Genomic DNA, 12,727 nt, shown 5'->3' on the forward strand with positions numbered 1-12,727 from the left:
ACAAGGCTGTGACCAGCAGAATGGCAGATACTATTTCTCTGAAGACAACAGAGGACTCGGGTGTTGGTCCTAAGAGTGTGGAAGGCAAGGGGAACTGTGGGGGGCTGGTCCAGGGTAGGGTTGGGCGGGGGGCGGCGGGGAGAGCCCCACACCTGCCCAGCCGGCACCACACACGACCGCCTGAGCTCACGGTCAGGGGGAACCACGTGTGATACGCCACTTTCACAATCTCCTCTCGCATAAAAATCACCGTTACCGTTATGCAGAAAAGCCAAGGACCCCCACTTTTGCAGATTCTTAAGTTCTGCTCTGTGAGATCTCTGGGGTATGCTTCATTTTTCTGCAAACAGTGGCGACGGGGGTTGGCGGGAGAGGTCAGTGCCTGAGAAAAAGTGCACACATAGAGACTCTAGGAAATCTTTGTATCTTAAAACCTCGGAGCAGCTCAAGTTCCCCAAAGCCCTCCCGGGGGGCCTCTTCTACACGGGTCAGGGTTCGCACCAATACCCACCATGCAGTTGGGTGGTAGATTTCTTCCAGTAGGGCACAGCCATCCTGGGGAGGAGTCATCACAGAGGGTGGCTCCAGACCCTTGAGTCTCTTCTTCCCAGGAGGGGAGGAGGGGTTATAAATAGCCTGGACTCTTTCAGCCCTCCTCAGGCACAGATCCCACACCCCCGTCCCAGCCTCAGCCAGCTGGTCCCTCCTCCCCCAAGTTCCCACAGCCTGCTATAAGAGGGAGGAAACGGCTCACCCACTGTGGGGGTGGGGCAGAAAGCCCTGCCGGGCCCCCATCAGAGCTGGTGGCCTCCCATCAATTATAACCATAAGCCCGCCACACCTCTGCACCCTGCTGCAGTGGCAGCACTGGATAGAGGCAGGGGGCAATGTGATTAGGGGGGCCTCTTACCCACCTGGCCACCCCAGAAACCCTGAGCTGCATGCCCAGAATGTGTTCATGCACCGTCGCCTCTCTGCCTCAGCTTCCCCACCTGTAAGATGGACAAACAGCTGAACTCCCTACCATCGTGGGGATGGCCATGACCTGAGATACATGGAAGCCAAAAGGCACTGTCTACTGTAACCCTGCATTGTCGTGATGACGTCAGACCTTGGTTTCTCCCACAGGAGCCCAAGCACAGCTGTGGGGACGCTGATTCTTATCTGTTCACAAGAGCAGAAGAATTATATTTGGTGGCATTGTGTTAGCCTCGAATTCTTGATACCGCGTGCCCTTGTGCAGCAATAAAACTTACAAAACATTCTCTCTCACCAGACATTTCTGACTAATACAGACTGGCATACACCGCACCCAGACGTATTTTGATTTAATATGGTTCCACTGGACTGTACACGACAGTGGATCCCAAGGATGAGCGTTGCCCTAGAATATTTTGGTGGGGGTAGGGGTGCGAGTGGGGGTTGGGAAAGCTCCCACCCATCATTCTGTTTACCATTCGAACCATTCCCATCCATGCACACTGGTAAGAAACAAGTGGCTAAAATCTAAGTGGCCAACTCCTAGTTCTTTTTAATTAAGACACTTTGTTTGCTCAATAAAATACGGCATAAAAAACATTTACTGAAAACCCACTCATTGATGTCTAATAGCTGTGTCAAATACTCATAACAACATTTATTCCAACACCCCCAGATAATTGCTCATCTTTCTCATTTGGTATCCACAACAGCACAACATTTGTGTCCAAGTGTAATTGATCCAGAATTGGGCTCCCTTTCAAAAATATCTGTAAAACCTAATTACCAGGAAAACAGAGTTCTGGCATCCTACGGAAAGAGGGTGCTTCACAATGAGACAAGCTGCAAACTCATCTTGGCCAATCAAGCTGCATTATGTTACAAAAGGAGTTTGAGGAATTTGGGGTGAGAAGGGAGCAGGAAAAGTTGGAATAGAGTCAGATTGAAACCTTCAGTGATAGTCCTCATTTTTTTTTTTTATTTTTTTAAGCCAAGGGCAGAGAATAGGAAATATACCACATTAGTTGGCGAGCATGGACATAGGAAGTACCAGATAATGACCTCATGATGGGCTCGGGGTGTGGGGTGGCATCTCGGGCCTCAGGCCCTGCGAGGCCTTGCTGAGGGAACTGTGTCCACCCTGGTCTGGGAGGCTGATGTCATTTTTTTTGTCTCCCAGGATTACTAACTGCCGTGGCAGGTCACTTTCCCTTGGGCCTGAAGCTGCTCATCTGTAAAATGAGCGTTCCTCCTATCTTTAGGGCATCTTTCTGCTCCAAACTTCTGTGACCTTTTCTTTTAAAGCAAAGGGCACGCTTTCTACCCAGGTACTCTGTGGGGTTGGGGGAGCAGGGAGTGGGTGCAGGGGCAGCCGGGATGAAGGACTCGGTGTTTCCAACCAACTCTCAGGCATTTCTGTGCAGACTTGCACCAGCTGGGTATCAGACCCATTGGGAGGATAAAGATTTCTTTCAGCCCAGGACCGACCTACCAGGGTGGTTCTAACCTCGCTACCCTGGATTCGACTCGACAGCAGGCCAATGGGGAACTGGGCCAAACCACTGGACTTCTTGGAGCCTCTCTCTCTCTCTCTCTCTCTGCACATCTTCCTCTTCTGGGGCGTGTTCCCTTCCCATCTTCATCTTCTTCTTTCTGCCCCCAGAGGCCCCAGAAACCCCGGGCCTGGCCTTGCAGGGGTCCGCGGAGGCTGTCAGGGAGCCCACCCCTCCCGACGCGCGGCTCCCCTCGTCCCTGGCCCCTCCTCGCCTAGTTTGGGTACCGGCCTCCACAGCTGGTTTCAAAGGAAAAGCGTTGCTGCCGCTTGGCTCTTCTTTGGCTCCTCCTAGCTCTCCGCCTAATGAGATCAGACAAGCAGCCCGAACAACAAAGCAGCACAGCGGCCGGGACCCTTGGGTTTCGGAGGAGCGAGAGGCGCGCGGATCCCCGGCCGAGGCCCTGCGCTGCCTGCGGCTGCGGCGCGGGTCGGGCTGGCCTCGGCTCCACCTCCCCGAGGCACCGGGCGACCCCGCAACGGGGCCCATTTCCCGCAGCTCCGCGCCGCAGCCGCGCGGGTCGCAAGGTCCCGCAGGGGCGCCGCCTCGGGCAGGGGCCGCCGCGAGATGCGGGGTCCGCGCTTTCCGGGCCCTCCGCAGCCTTCGGGAGGAGCCGGGGGAGGTGCGGGCGCCCAACTCTCGGAGGCCGCCACCCTCCGGAATGCTCCCGCGCCCGCCCCGCAGAAGTGCGGCGAAACTTTTGGCAGAAACCACCTGTGGCTGCCGACGGGCCCGCCCCGCCCCGGCCCGCCCCGGCCCGCCCCGGCCCGGCCCGCAGACGCCGCCGCGCCCGGGCCCGCACGCACCCGCACAAGTTCCCCGCCGCCCCGCGCGCCACTTCGCTCCGGCCGCGGTGCCAGCCAGGAGGCGCGGCGCCCGCTCGCCGGCTCCCCCCTCCTCCCTGCCTCCTCCCCCGCTCCTCCCGCTGCATGGCGGCCGCCCCGAGCCCCGAAGGGCCGGCGCAGCCCCCAGCCCCCTGCCCCCTGCCCCCGCCGGCGCCCCGGGGCGCGCAGCCCGCCGGCCTCCTAGCACCAGCCCCGGGACGGCGCTCCGGCTGCGGCGGAGCGGAGCCACCCTGCCCCGGGAGCCCCGCGAGCCCCTGCCCCGCCTCGGCCGCCGACGTGCGGCGGAGACCGTGACCCCCACCGCCACTCACCTCTGCGCGCCGCCGGCCCCGCGCGCCTCCCGCACTTGGCGCCGGGCCGCGGTCCTCGCGTCCGCCTCCGCCTCCGCCTCCGCCGCCTCCGCCGCCTCCGCCGCCGCCGCGCTCCGTGCCGCGCTCCGTGCCGCGCTCCGTGCCGCGCTCCGTGCCTGTGCGCCCGAGGAGCGCGGGCCGCGCGCTGTCAGAGTCTCGTGGCGGGGCTGCGCCGGCGGGTGTGGAGCCGAGCGGCGGCGGCGGGCGCGCGGGCAGCTCCTCCCTCCCCGCCGCGCCTCCGCCCTCCTCGCGCCCCGCCTCCCGCGCCGCGGCTGTCAGCTCCGCGCCCTGCGCCCCCCGCGTCCCCCGCGCGCCCCGCGCCCCCCGCGCCCCGCGCGCCCCGCGCCCCCCGCTCCGGGGGCGCACGGGGCGGAAGGGCCCGGATGTCCCCGGCCGCCTCCCCGGCGCCCCCTCCGCGCCCGCCGCTCTCGCACTTGCTGCGCCCCGACCTCCTCCCCGGCTCCGCGGAATCCCTCTGTGGACAGAGACTGCAGCGGGGGCGGCGGGGCCCGGGGGGCGGGGGCGGGGGCGGCCGGCGGGGCCCGGCGCGGGGGCGGGGTGGGGGCCGGCAGAGCCGCCATCCGCTGGGGCTTTTTCTCGCTTTCCTTTTTTCTCTTTGCCTCCTCCAGGATTTAAAGGGACAGCCCCGGCCGAGGCGAGGGGCCGGCGGCCGCCGTTCCCCGGTCTCCAGACGCCCTCTGCGGCCGGCCGGACCCGCCCGCGCCCGGAGCCCGGGCCCCCGACCGCCGACCGCCACCGCCACCGCCACCGCCACCGCCACCGCCACCGCCGGTATTTTTAGGTCCACACCCGGCCGGGGCAGCGGGCGGCAGCTTGGCTCGCTCGCCCCGGCGCTCGGCTATTTTTACAGAGTCCGGTTGGGGGAGGAAATAAGACAACTCAGCAGATGCTTTCCCACCCGAAAGTCGGGATGAAGAGTGAGGGCGGGAAGTTTCCCCGGAGCCCTCGGAATCCCGGCGAGTCAGAAAGGCGGCTCCCCAGCGAAGCTAGGGCTCCCCGTCCCCGTGGGAAACCCCGGGCCAGGGCCAGGGCGCCGGGCTCCCTCCCTTCGCCGCGCGGAGGCCGCACACCCCGCGCCCGGCCCGCGGCCCCGGGTCACTGCCCCGAACGGCCTTCCAAGGCGGCCTCCGAGGCACCCGATGCCCCAGCCACGCCGCCGGGGGCGGGGGGGGGGGGGGGGGAGGCTTGGCCCCGCCCAGGCCCCGCCCTGGCCCCGCCCCGCCCCGCCCCCGCCGGTCCCGGGCGCGCGGGAGAGTCTAGGTGGGACCCGCCGCGCCGAGCGGTGACGGGCAGCCCCGAGGGCCGGTCCCGGGGAAGGGGCGGGGGCGGGGCCCCGGCGGGGAGGGTCGGTGAGGCCGCCGCCAGCAGCCCGGGGCCGCCAGGGACTGGCTCTCCTCTCTGCGCTCGGGCCCGCACCCCCTGCGCCCTGGGCCGTGGGCACCCTGGCCCGCCCGGGCGCGCCCACCTGCGGGTGCCCGCGGGTCCTCTCCGGGGCTCCTCCAGGCTTGCGGTCCTCGGGCTCCAGCTTGGGGCCGAGCTTTCCCGAGCCGCGCTGGGGCGTCCGGGGCGCCAGAAAACGCATCCCTTCCTCCCCATCCCTGTCCCGGCCACGGATGCAGGAGCAGCGGGGCCGCCGCCGCCCGGGTAATGTCTTCCAAGTTGGAGATACTCTAGGGCATCCGTCACAGAAGTCACAGAAATAAATTCGTGGACCTTTCGCTTGGCACTGATTCCGAGGGTCGCTCATTGGCATTTTTTTTTTTTTTGGACCATTTCATTCGTTGTGTGACAAATGCACGTTGTTAGGCACCTCGTCGAGGAGAGGAGGAAAACACTCTGGAACGCGATGTGACGCTGGACAGCAAGGTGCACACATGAAAGGGGAATCTGGGACATCGGGTTGTGCAGATCATGTTTCATTTGCTAGAGAGACCTGACTTTTCCTAATAAGTAAATGTCATTCATTAAACAGTTTGAATAACAACCGTATCCAAACTGTCCAAAGGCTTGTCTAGGGAAGTCAGTCTTAGAAACAGAGTTTCAGATTCAGGATATCAGATTTCCAAGCCCTAGAAGCCATCACCCTCCTACATTAGGTTGTCACGCTCCTTTCCTTTCATCAAAGGGCCTTTGGCAATTTTGGGGTACTGCTGACCCAGCCGGTGTGGGGAAGCTTCTAAGCCAGAAGCATGGGGGGCGGGGAGCTCCTGGGGAGTACCTGAGGATCTCAGCCCTGGAATGGCAAGGCACCTGCAGATGGTAGGACTGCGATTCTGGGGCTGAGGGCAGCTACAGCCATGCGAAGGGTGTTTTGTTTGACAAAAGAGGGATTTTGCACTAAGTTAGAAATGTCTCTAAATCAGAAAGATTTTCCTTCTCTGGGTACAGGTGGCTCCAAGCAGATGTTTTTGCTTTGGCCACTGAATGGCTTTCCGTGCCATGAGCTACGGGAGGAGGGCTCCATGTTCCTGACAGTGAGCCTCAGTGTTACTGAGCCTAATCGCACAGGCAAAAGTTTTATAAACTGAAGAGCAATCAGGATGAGAATGGTCTGCATTGGTGATATTATATAGAATGTCTTTGAAGAAAGCAGCTATTACGCCACCTTTATGATTTTTGTTCATTTGATTTTTTTCCCCCACAAGACTTTGAGCTCCTTCCTCATCTTGGCATCCTCAGTGCCTAATACACCTACCACTTAATAGGTGCTCATTAAAAGACTAATAAACCAAATGAATGAAGCGTCACTTTAGAACGGTTGAGTAGATGGTGGTAACACATAAGGACAGAGATCCAGAGAACGTTGGAAGAGTCGTTGGCAGTTTATTTGTCTATATGTAAGTGCGACGGTGGACTTTGCCATAAGTAATGGGATTTACAGGCTCTTCTACTTATTAGCCATGGAACGTAGAAAAGCGGGTCACTCATCTCCTCAGTTTCCAAATCTGTACAAAAGGGATAATAATGGGAAATTTCCAATCCCATAGAGAGCCTGGAATGACCAGATGAGAAAAGCTGTGGGCAGGTGTTGCCCCGTGAACAGCATGCATTAAGGAGCTACTTACTGTGTGTTGAGCATGGCGGAGTACATTATACTAAATTATCAATATTAGTTGTCAGGACAACGTCATAGAAATGATCAGAGAAGTGGGTTCCAAGTTTTGCCTATGTCCCAAGGATAGCGAAGGGCTGGTTCCAGAGAAGGGGGAAAGGAAGGGAATTAGCATTTACAGAGCTCCGTCTAGAAGCAGAACTCATGACAGGCGCTGTTGTATGTGCCTCTGACCACCATGCGAAATGTATTTCGTGATCATTTATTGATGAGAAATCTGGCGTCAGTAGCAATGGTGAGGACCAAGGTCCCACAGAGGAGAAGTGATGGAGGCAGTGTTGGGACCCAGGTTTGTGAGTTCAGGAATTCGCCTGCATTCTACCCAGCCGCGCTGCCTCTAGAGGAGAAAGAAGAGGCTTTGAGGAAGTCAAGGCTGAAGAGAATTATAAGATAACCATGGTCCATGTCACCACGAGGCAGGGTGGGGCAGGGCCCAGTCTCAGTGGAGAGAAACTTCCTGGAAGAGGTGGCACATGACTCAGTCCTTTATGTTTGGATGGTTTACATCTCCCTGTTTTAATTTTTTAATAATTCCAGATTTTTAGAAAAGTTAGAAAGCTAATACAAAGGATTCCCATCTGCCTTCACCTAGATTCCGCAAATGCGAACATTTCCCATGTTTGCTTTATCTTGCTGTCTCTCTATATATGCATAGTTGTCCTAAACTGTTTGAGAGTAAGCTGAACAGATGATGGTCTTTTACTGATAAGGCCTTCAATGAAGGTTTACCAACAATTCTTACATAATTAAAATCGGGAAATCGCCTTCGATAGTATTATCTCATCTAAACCATTCCTAGCTATCGCCAATTATCTCATTCATGGCAAGAATGAAAGACAGAAATTCTGATCAGGATTCAATCCAGGATGGTATATTGCATTCAGTTGTCAAAGCTATTAGGAGGTTATTCTTATTATTAAAAATAAATGTTACCAATTTTAATTTCTTCTTTTAAATGGTCATACATGGGATCCCTGGGTGGCGCAGCGGTTTGGCGCCTGCCTTTGGCCCAGGGCGCGATCCTGGAGACCCGGGATCGAATCCCACGTCGGGCTCCCAGTGCATGGAGCCTGCTTCTCCCTCTGCCTATGTCTCTGCCTCTCTCTCTTTCTCTCTCTGTGACTATCATAAATAAATAAAAATTAAAAAAAAATTAAAAGGTCATACGTGTAATGGTCCATATGGGGTCATGGAGACAATCTCCTTGCTCAACCTTTACACAGGTTCCTCTGAGCCCTCTTTCTGGTGAGGCCTCACCATTGGGCCCCATCTTCAGCCTGCCAAACCCAGCTATAGCAAGAATCCTGCTAAGTCAGTTTATCCCCCCACCCTTGATTTCGGATCGCCCCAGCTTGCCTGTAGCAAGAATCCTGTTAGATCAGTTTAGCAAGAATCCACCTACCCTTGATGTTAATAATTTTCCATCCACTGACCCCTACCCTTCCTTGGCTACAAATCCTCGCCTGTCGTGGTCGGGCCTGATCTCTCTCCCCTGTTGGTTGCAATACCCCTTTTGAGTAGTCTCGAGGAGTCTCACTTACCACTTTAACAAGTGTTAGAACAATTTCTTCTTTAACAGCACCAAAGAAAATATAGAAAAAATTAAAACCCATCTGTAATTGCCCACCAGATATAACCTTAATTAATCTGTGGTTAATTCAAATGTACTAATACTCGATTTCTTTTTAATGTACATGTGTAATCCAAGCACACAACCACCACCCCCTTCCAGGGGCCAGCTTGCCCTAGAAAATATTGAGGATATACAAGTTCTATTTATCATTCCTCCAGAAATTCTTCCTCCATGTCCCAGCTTGGCCATAGCCCACCTTGCCCATTAGCTCCTAACCCAAAACCCCAGTTACCACCTCCCTTGAAAAAATGCTGCAGCCCCTAATAGCCCTAAGAAGAAGCTGATGTGGGCAAGCCACACCCTGCATACCTATCCCTTTTGTTTGCAACATGAGGGCTTACAGAACTCTACTAGCTAACAGATTTGATAAAGCATTGCAGTAGCTCAAGAGAATTAAAATGTGAGACTGGACAACCAAAACTGCAAGAGATGACTTACCCCACATTTCAGGGAAGAGCCACCAGGTATTCAACCCTCCACAGCGGGTCCCTTGAAGGTGCACCTCGCTTCCAACCTGGCGCCAACTTTGTTCATCTGCCCTTCAATATGACTCTCCACAGGAAAGCCTAGACCCTGACCTCAGGGGATGGGCTTTCCCTGGGGCATCTATCCCATCATTTTCCCAACATATAGTTCACAAGCCTCGGTTGGTCAAGACATCTGTGTGACACTCTGGGGTGGTGGTAGTTGAGTGGTCACCAATGGGGCTCTTCAATGACGGCCATTGGCATTCCAAGTATGGCGGAGCAGCTGAGCAAGCCAGGGCAGGTGAGGTCCGCAGGCAGTTTTAGCCTCCTTCAAGATCTTCCCAGCTGTCTGAGTTGCAGGTGTGCGAGTAATTGTTGAAGCCAGTGTGCACACATGCACACTCCCACACACATCTTCAAAGACAATTCTCAGAGCTGATTCAGTCTAAATCTATGAGGATCAGAGAAACAATTTGCTAATTACCTCAAATTTTTCAAAATGCCATTGTATTACTTCTCTGCAGTTAGTATATCACACATACATATTATATAGTATATTATATATATTATTATATAATAATACTTTTATGCTTTTTCTCCATGCCCCACTCCTTGAGTTTGTATTGTCTTCATGCCTCATTCCTCTCCTGAGAATTCCCAGGTGGAAATCACTTAGGGCCCCCGCACCTGGAATTTCCCTTAGTTAGCCAAGCACCAGGTCAGTGCTGTGCAATTATCCTGAGGATATGATTTAATTGAGAGCCCTCACTCTGCTCAGAGGCTGCATGAAAGAAGAGGACTGCTTTTATTTAGGATGTGCAGGGCATGAGGCAAATATCTGTTGCAAAGTGCCTGTCTACACAAACAACGTGGTTTCAAAATGCATTACAAAATCCATGGCCCATGTGAAGTATAGTGACTTAATGATGGAGATTTAGAATGATGGGTAGAGAAGAGGTATTTACATATTTATTTATTGTTTCATCAGTGCACATAAAGACTCTCCATAGGGTCCAGGCACCCTCTCTTCCTGTTCAAGTCCAGAATCCACTTTTTCATTTCCTTTCGTGTTCGCTGGCGCCAAATATACCGTTCTTAGTTTATTTCATATTCTCCACCCTGAGAAAAGGTGGTAATGTCATTAGTACTCATAATGCCATGTCTCTTCAGAACCTATTTGTGTTGAAACAGTGCAGCTCTTCTTGCCTCTGCAATTCCCTAATACCATGGACTCACAGCATTGCATCATCCATCCCGAGGTCTGTGAACACTGGCTTCCAATGACTCTCAAAAGCTGTTACTGTGCTTTGTTGATGAGGACTTCATGCTAGTCTTACCCAAAGTATGCAGGCAAATGTGAGCCATCATTCACTTCCAGATCATGTTAAATTTCCTGTTTGGAATTATATAGTATGAATCTAAAACAATACATTTTCCACCCCTGTCTTCTCTTAAACTCCTGAGGCTGTAATCACTGCATTCTTAGCACATGGTCTCTTTTATTGTTAACCAAATGGCTGTATATTTAGTCGAAGGGTATTCCCCCTAACCACCCCCACCACCCCCACCATTAAAATTCATGTCTACCTGGAACTTGTAAATGTGACCTTATTTGAAGGTTTTTACAGATGTGATCAAGTTAAGATAAGGTATCAGGTATCAGTGTGAGCCCGAAATCCAGTGGGTGCTGTCCTTATAAGAAGAGGGAAACTTGGAGATGCAGAGACACTCATAGGGTAATGCCACAGGAGGATGGAACAGAGATTGGAATGATACATTTAGAAGCCAAAGAACACCACGGATTGCTGTCAACATGGAAGCTAATAAAAAAGCACTGAACAGGTTTCCACTCAGAGCCTCCAGAAGGAACCAGCCTTGATTTCAGACTTTTGGCCTTCAGAACTGTAAGAGAATAAATCTCTATTGTTTGAAGACACTGAGTTTATGGTAATTTGTTGCTGCAACCCTAGAAAAGTAATATGTCCTGCTTTCTGCAGACTGCCACCAGCGGGAAGGAAAGTGGGAGCCTGTGGGTGGAATGAGAAGAGAAACTACTTATGCAAGGAATGTCTATCCTTTGTCCAACATGGGATAAGACTGATCTGGAAAAGCATGACATTGCATATTAATTAGAGGTTAGAGAGACATTGATGAGAAATGCCCATAGCGTTCTAGAGCAGTGGTCTCAAAAAACACTCCCATCCCTAGACGACTTTCTGCTCTGTGGCACAGAGCCTACTAAGAACACAGGGTGGCTTCCCTGGATGCTGGGGTGGGGACACATGGGGCCACTGGCCCCATGACCCCCAAATGTTACAGACCAATAGTAGCAGCAGCTGCAGTAGCACCATGGCCTGATTGCATATAAGGGTGAGAGCTAGATATGCAGGTACATAGACATGGCTCAAGGCCAAGGGTCAGCAGTGGACCATCAGTAACCTAGAGCCCCAAACTCACCGTGCATCCTTAAGAGCCACCACAAATCAGCATGTCTGAACCTTTTTGGTGGCCCAATCTCACACAAATACACAAAACAAACACCACACTCCTCAGTAGGAGTAGGCCATCTTACCCTAGAGTGTGGGAACCACTCTATTGGTGTGAGTCTTGGAGCTCTTTGGGACATTCTAGTCCACCCCATGCGTGGGGTAGAGGGTCAGGGAGTTCTTGAAGGGGAAAAATAGGGTCTGGCTGTTCTGGTCTGGGCTGTGGGCAGCTTACCCAGCTGATCTCATGCACATGAAGAAATTTAGGAAATTTTGATGAAGGTACTCCAAAGCCAGGGGCCTCCGGGAGCTCACATATGGGGCAGGATCCTATTCGTGAGGGTCTGACAAGGACTCCCTCCTTGACCAAACTTTCATCAGACTTCTTCAGTCAGAGCAAGGAACTTACCCTGTTGTTTTTCCAAATAGTTAAACAGATGTGACAAGTCTTGAAAAAAAGCACATCCCGATGTAAAGGCAATGCAACAAATCTACAAAGGTAAGAATCTGCAAAGTTAGTTTGCAGAAGCAGCAATCTAGTGCAGCTGTAGCAGAGGTAGCTGATATGGGAAAAATAGAAAGTACAAGTAATTTCTAATTTGAAATTAGAGTTTCAGTCTGTGATCAAGGAGGAAGTCTCAGGGGCTTGAAGAGAGGAGAATTGTGATCAGAGCCAACCTTTAGGGCACATAGTGTCTGGAGATGGGGAGAAAGCCATTGCAGAGGCTGGTGTGCATACAACCAGGTCTAAGTTAGAACAGAAGCAGTGAGAATGGAGAGGTGATGGCTGTTGGATGCCTGGAAGAGTCCAGCAGGACGATGGAGACGAGGAAAGGTATACTGCGACTCGGGAAGGATCTAGCCTCCTGGCTGTCATGAGGACAGACGTTTACTCATCATATGGATGGGGCTGTTCTGATCCTCAAGGCTCCTGTCTGTTTTCTCAGGTGGAAGGTGGAAAAAGTGTTCCTTTTTGCATTTTAAAGATGGGGAAACTGAGGTTTACCAAGTCATGAGTTGCCCATGAGACACTAGAAAATTGGATCCCTTGTAGTGCAATCTGGATAGAAATGTAGGCACAGGGCTCTGGCGCTCTGGTATGTCTCTTTGAACGTGGCAAAGTCACCTCACCTGTGTGCACAAGGTTGAGGGTGGTGGGGCAGGGGATGAGGGAATGTGTGCCTCACACACGTGTGTGTGTACACATGCATGTGCTCCTTGGGCATGTAGGTGAGGAAGGTAGCACGTGCGCCAGCTGGATTTCTCTCCCAGGAGGTGATGA

General features: G+C 53.7%; 1 protein-coding gene across 7 annotated transcripts in view; it reads right to left on the bottom strand.

Moving 5' to 3' along the window:
• LOC140634874 (zinc finger and BTB domain-containing protein 7C) overlaps positions 1 to 3,769 on the bottom strand; it is a 335,185-nt gene extending 331,416 nt beyond the window's left edge. For 4 of the 7 annotated variants that reach the window (XM_072828526.1, XM_072828523.1, XM_072828529.1 and 1 more), the window contains exon 1: positions 3,688 to 3,764. The gene's annotated coding sequence lies outside the window, so the exon portion shown is untranslated. Of the gene's footprint in view, positions 1 to 3,687 lie in introns of all 7 variants that reach the window. The other 3 variants (XM_072828525.1, XM_072828532.1, XM_072828524.1) reach the window with 3 other exon arrangements.
• Positions 3,770 to 12,727: the final 8,958 nt, after the last annotated feature.

Source organism: Canis lupus, chromosome 6, assembly GCF_048164855.1.
Source record: "Canis lupus baileyi chromosome 6, mCanLup2.hap1, whole genome shotgun sequence".
Taxonomy (NCBI): domain Eukaryota; kingdom Metazoa; phylum Chordata; class Mammalia; order Carnivora; family Canidae; genus Canis; species Canis lupus.